This window comes from Aulostomus chinensis, chromosome 10, assembly GCF_037954235.1.
Source record: "Aulostomus chinensis isolate RoL2024-O1b breed Wild chromosome 10, RoL_Achi_v1.0, whole genome shotgun sequence".
Taxonomy (NCBI): domain Eukaryota; kingdom Metazoa; phylum Chordata; class Actinopteri; order Syngnathiformes; family Aulostomidae; genus Aulostomus; species Aulostomus chinensis.
In genome coordinates this window covers 1,451,734-1,457,638 of record NC_141329.1, presented here as the reverse complement: position 1 = coordinate 1,457,638, position 5,905 = coordinate 1,451,734, and the positions used below count along the sequence as shown (strand labels likewise).

The window sequence follows — 5,905 nt, the reverse complement described above, 5'->3', positions numbered from 1 at the left end:
TTGTTGGTTCAACGATCTTCTAGCCCAGAGAAAGAAACTGTCAGTGTGGAGGTGTGGGCTTTCACTGAGCTGCACCTTCAGCCTGAGGGCAGCAGGTCGAACACATGATCCACGATGGAGAAGCTTTTACATTATCAAATGGTAAAACATAAACTATGAGGCAGCATGAATATCAGAACTGTTCAAGTTGTCAGTGTTTCTTTTTTTTTTGGGGGGGGGGTCTATCCTCCCCCTATAACCTCTCTCCTTCATAGCTTAAACTTATATAAATAGCGTACTTGAAACCAAGACTCCAGTAAGACAAGAGTCAATGTCCAGCGAGTGTTTGCGGGTCAATAAACGTATCATTCCATCAGCTTCAGAGGTGCCAGAGAACAGTTAAGTGATGCGGTGCACGTGGCCACACTGTGAGACTGGGAGTTGGTCTGTTGATGAGTGATCATCCTGGACCCAGAAATTGATCAGTGGGAACAGATGGGGAGAATATGAACTGCAGTGAGACAGATGGATGAGAAAGGTAGAGGCACAATCTCACCCAGAAGTCTCTGTTTGGAGTTCGCTTGAATTCCAATCAGGATTTTATGGTCTACTGAGTCACACTTACTGTCTGCTGTATTTGGCCTATTCTACTTCTGCAGTAGTTCTCAATCTTTTCAAGTTATGACCCCACCCCACCCCCCGCCCCCACCCCAAAGACTCACCCCTGCCCAGATAAACTGACACCTTCACATGAACCATCTTTTACTTGACATTAATCCATGTTTTGTCAAGAAAATTATACAAATTCTGCAAAACAGGAAAGCTAATTACAGCTGCTTCCAAGAGGTGGTTTGAAACACACACAAAAAAACCAGGTTACATAATATTTCCATCAGAAGATGGCGGTGTAGGCAACATTACAAAGGCTGTAACAGGCAGCACAGAGGAAGAAAACCAGGAAATGCAACAGGTTGGCCTCAAAGGTTTTCCAGTGAAGGATTGAGAGAAGTCTGGAGGAACTGCGTTCAGTTAAACATGTACTCGTTCCTTGGTGCCAGCTAGTATTGGACATGGTGCTGCTTCTCTGGAGAGGAAGACAAAGGTTGCAAATAACGGGAAGGAACAGCTGCCCGGTCACGTGAGTTACAGTTGCACTACGTCAGTGTTTCTTCAGATTAGTTGTAGCCTCCTGTTTTCACCTTCATTCACCACCTCAAACCAGTGCAGGAGCTGTCATTTGAAAGTTTGAGTCAGTTTCTGCACATTTCTATGAAAAGCAAAATGTGCATGAAAACCCCTTTGCAGAAACGCAGCTGGTGACGGAGTGGGACACTTTATCCTCTGTGTTATTTCCACACAGTCACAGAGGACTGAGTCTAAAGCAGTAACTTTCCTCCAGGAAGCGGCGTCCTAATGGCTGTCTGGACAGAAATCCAGACACAATCAGTGTGCACAGTTTAGCAGAAAGCCACAGCAGCAGAAGGTGAAAGAATAAATATATACTTTTGTTGTTTTATTCATTCTGGGATTTCAGGTGAAATAGTTTTGAAGAGCAACTTTGGGTGTCCTTGATATCTACTTCAGTATTTCTGTTGAATGAAACACTGCATTAGAAACAAACAAACAGAGGCAAAAGCAAAAAGAACAAACTGTTCTGCAGATTCCTTTAAATCGTGCACCTCTGTGTATATTGAGGGCATTTCTGCATCATTCAAAGCTGTTTTCAAATTCGCTGAGAACTCATATTTGAATATTGATTTCATTTTTCTTCCCTTCTGCTGTCAATTGCAGTACCAGATAATTGCCTGTAGCATGAAACTTGCATCTATTTTGGAGATACTTTCATATTATCTGAGAAAAGGAGGATTGTAGGCACTAGTGAGCACCTATCCATCCTCCTCTGCTTGATATCTCAGTAAAGGCACAAGAAGGTTTGGCGCCATCATGGAGAGAGCAATGAAGGAGCTGGCACGAGCAGGCAGAGTCACCGGCGGAATGAATCAAGGCTGTTGCAGGAGAAATGTTCCTCTTCAGAACTGTTTTATTCTTGTGAATATTGTCACCTTCTCAGTGACGACTACACACGATATTTGGTGTAGGAGGAACACAATGCCATTAGCTCACTTCCTCTGTTGCATTACTTCACTGTCAGGTGGAAAACTGGATGTGGGAACCTTTCAAACCTGAGCGACCACACGCTCTCCCACTTTAGTACTCACAGGAACTGCACATCAGCATTAAATACCTCTCTGCTTTCTACAGGGAACTCAGACAAGAATGTGCTGCTGCGCTCCACAGACATACAAGTCCACTGCTCTTAAATAGGCTGACAACAGTGGTGTGTTTTACGTGTGTACCCCAGTACATACGAAAGGAAACACACCTGTAAGACCAAAGCCTTAGTCAGACACACTTTGGGACTGTCCTTGAAATATAAATCCGCCCATTTTACCAGGACCATGAAACCTGCGTGAGCAGCAAACTGTGATAATAAAGAGCCACTGGAATAAGCAGAAGACCAGCCTGATATGTCCACATGTCTGAGGGAGGCTGGACTGACTCTTTCCCAGTATCTGCTCCTTTGACTGAACCTGTCTGACCTTTAGTTTTTACCAGTTAAAAAAAAGAAAAGGCACCATGGTTTCTCTTATAATGATAGACACTAAATCTAATCCACTGGCTCGGTCCTATTTGTGTGTAGATGATATTACTGATACAGAAATGGAATGTGTCCTTCTTTTTCATGTCAAGAAAGGTTGATTCATCAAGTCATCTATCGCACTTGAAAAGGATTCATCCGGAAGGGTTGGTTCATTTTCAGCCAGCACCATTGCTCGTGCCAGCTTCTCAGGGACAAACAGGAGATATGTCTTGAAAATCACGTAATGTCCTCTAAGCTCAATTTTCCTTTCAGATAATTTAAAAATCTTTTTATCCAATTAATGTCTGTCAAAAGAAGCCAGCTGAACCAGTCACACTGAACACTGAGCAGTTTTCCCTCCAATACCACGTCAGCATACCCACTTGTGGAAACGAAAGCATGATGAGTACGTGTTCCTCTGCATAGAATCCTTGATTATTGAGTCTCAGTTCAGTATTTAAGTGAACCAGGGATCTTCATTCAAACCTGTTTGACTAATTTAATAAAAGTGTCATTCATCAGGCCTCAATGCCATCAGTGCTATCAGCAGATGACACGGCTGTCAGGATCTGACACCGCCATTGCAGCAAGTGGGCCAAGTGGGAGCAGCTTGAGATAACATGTTGTTTGATGTGAGGAGAGCGACTGTTAGTTAGACACTCAATCAGGAGGGGACAGAAGGGCTTGCCAATCTCTAAGGGTCACAAAGCAGCCACCATCTGTCACGGTGAAGCCCCCGGTCTCCAATATCCTTCCACAGAAAGACAGTGGAAACCAGCAAACAGAGAGGTAGTGCTTCTCCCCCAAAGAGCAAGAGGAGAGCAAGTGCTAATGAGGAGGGCTGAGCTCTTTACAGGCAAATCACAATCAGAAAACACAGTGAAGGAGCCAAAAGGGCAGGAGAAACACTGGCATTATTATTTTGATATCAAGCCAAGGACAAAAAAGGAATCTAATCAAAACTAGAAACATCTGAGTCAACAATAGAAATGTGAAAGGAGTTGCGCCAGTGAAGTGCAAATATTAGCAATTACATATAATGTCACAACATATGCTGGCATGTAAGTACTGCAGGGCATCAAACCGAGTAGGAGCATAGATTTACACTTACAGTACCAGTATCTATTGTTGTTTTGAACTCAGCAGTTAAATTGGGCCTTCTTTCATGCTTTAGCCTCTTCAGGGATTTGATACATTTCTCGAGCATACGGCATATAGACATCACCCTCATCTCAGCAGTTCCCACACTAATGTAGAGGGAAAGGTCTGTCTCTCAGAAGAAAGCCAAGGGTACATAATTTACCACATTCAACTCCGTAAACTTATAAAATAATGATGTGGCGTCTGTTTGCACAAGGGGTCAGTTTTATTATTCTGACACAAATATGAGGGAAGAAAGCAATCATCATGTTTAAGTGGTACATTAAAACATTTTGTTTGCTCATCTACTGTCACTCATATTGAGCTTTTTAAGATAAAGGGGTTTTCAGAAAATCCCCGGAGATGAAAGTGCTGCACATGAGGGCTTGAAGTGAAAGCCTCAGACAGCAATATTTACACAGAACACACAGCACATCAAATTAAGAAGTGCTTAATCCCTATAAACAGATTCAGCATATGAGTGCAGAATCTGTTGGCAACAGACGAGATTTTGGGATGAAGCTTTGTGAATTCCAACGAGTCCTGCAGCCCAAACAACCACACAAGTCATTTGTTCCAACCCTGTGATGCAACACTAAGCATGTCACGGTCTAACACCTGGTTAGGATTAAGATCATGGTTTGGTTTCAAATCAGATCTTTGGTCAAGGTACAGTTGTGGTTTTTAAAAATGTTTTGCCTTGCAGCTGAACCAGGAAGTGCCTGTCTGCAGTGACGGTGACCACAGCAGTTCCTTCTCACCTCTAGCGACTGCCTCCAGCTGCAGCATCCACCCGACCAGCATCCTCCCCTCGCTGTTGGCAGCGGGGATGGGACCGAGTCTGATGGTTGGAATCCACCTCCTCCTCCAACCCCCATCCTTACTCTCACCCTCTCTCTCTGTGTTGAGGTCATCAGATTTCCTTCCATAGTTACTATGGCCACTAGATGGCACTTGAAGCTCCAAAATCTGCCTTATGACCTGAACGGGCACTCACAGCTGATGAGTTCTGAGTGCAAGAACGATGCAGATGTTGCTTGATGTGCATATCACTTTTAAATCATTTCAATTTGAACTGTGTTTCAAAAGGCAAGTCTGTTCTTTTTTCCCTTCTAATCTCTCTCCTAATTGTGTCTGCTAAATTTGCCTTAAAATACGAATCATGGGAGTGATACTTGTATGGCTGTATCAGTTGCCACAGTTTAATTAAGAATATCTCAATAAAGCGAACCCCAGACGTGCTCTCACCAGAATGCAGTAGACAGCACAAAGGACCACGGAGTGACAGGCTGTGAGGCTGCCAGTGCTGCCAAAATGGCACGTGGGGCGCAATCTTGTTGTGAAAACACTGATATGCCTTGAGACACCACATTAGGAGGCCATCCTTGCCTGTCATCAGAGCTTTAATTGCCACAGCCAGGTGCAAACAGCATGTAATCTTGTTTGTCAGCCGCACAGTTTTATTTTCTAATTTCGTCCTTTTGACAAGCAATTTGGGAACAGAGAGGGATTTGGGAGAGCAGGCGGCCGTGAGCTAGTGGGGTGGAGTCAGATTTGGCGAGGCTCTGAGAGGAGAAAACAGTGGTGTCAGGTGTGTGTGTGTGTGTGTGTGTGTGTGTGTGTGTTGCATAAATGCGCATGCACAGTCACTTCATTTCTCCTGTTCAACCTTGTAATCTGCCTTTCTCCCCAGTCCCTTTGTCCTGAGGAATGCCTCTCTCAGAGAGTGCAGAAAATTATCCTTCTTTTCTGTTCCTCAGTGTCATGAACACACACACACACACACACACACACACACGCTAAGCTCATCTGGGTAAAATTTTCAAGGATGTGAAATAAGATCATACATTTCTTTTATTTTCTTGCCTCAGCCAACGGTTGTGCTCCTCTCTATGACCCTTTACTCTTCAATGACAATAGTCATGATGATGTCTAAATATCTGCAGCTTCCACAAGTCACTCCCCTTCGATTCATGGATGTTTGGACCGTTTCAGAGCTTCACCCTGCTGTCTTAGGTCGTTAAGCCCAGTTGGGGATGCTATATGAGCCATCAAGGTTCTCGGGTAGGAGAGTTGTGGTGGTCCACCTTAAATGTCAGGCCAACTTTAATAAAAATACAGCTTCAGATTGGTGTTTGATGCTGG

The 5,905-nt window shown here is 43.9% G+C and overlaps 1 long non-coding RNA gene across 1 annotated transcript; it reads left to right on the top strand.

Moving 5' to 3' along the window:
- The first annotated feature begins 945 nt into the window (after window positions 1–945).
- LOC147254025 (uncharacterized) lies at window positions 946–4,844 on the top strand. The gene is made up of 3 exons (XR_015118014.1): window positions 946–1,117; window positions 1,379–1,462; window positions 4,467–4,844. It is a non-coding gene; the product is annotated as an uncharacterized LOC147254025 (long non-coding RNA).
- The last annotated feature ends 1,061 nt before the right edge of the window (window positions 4,845–5,905 follow it).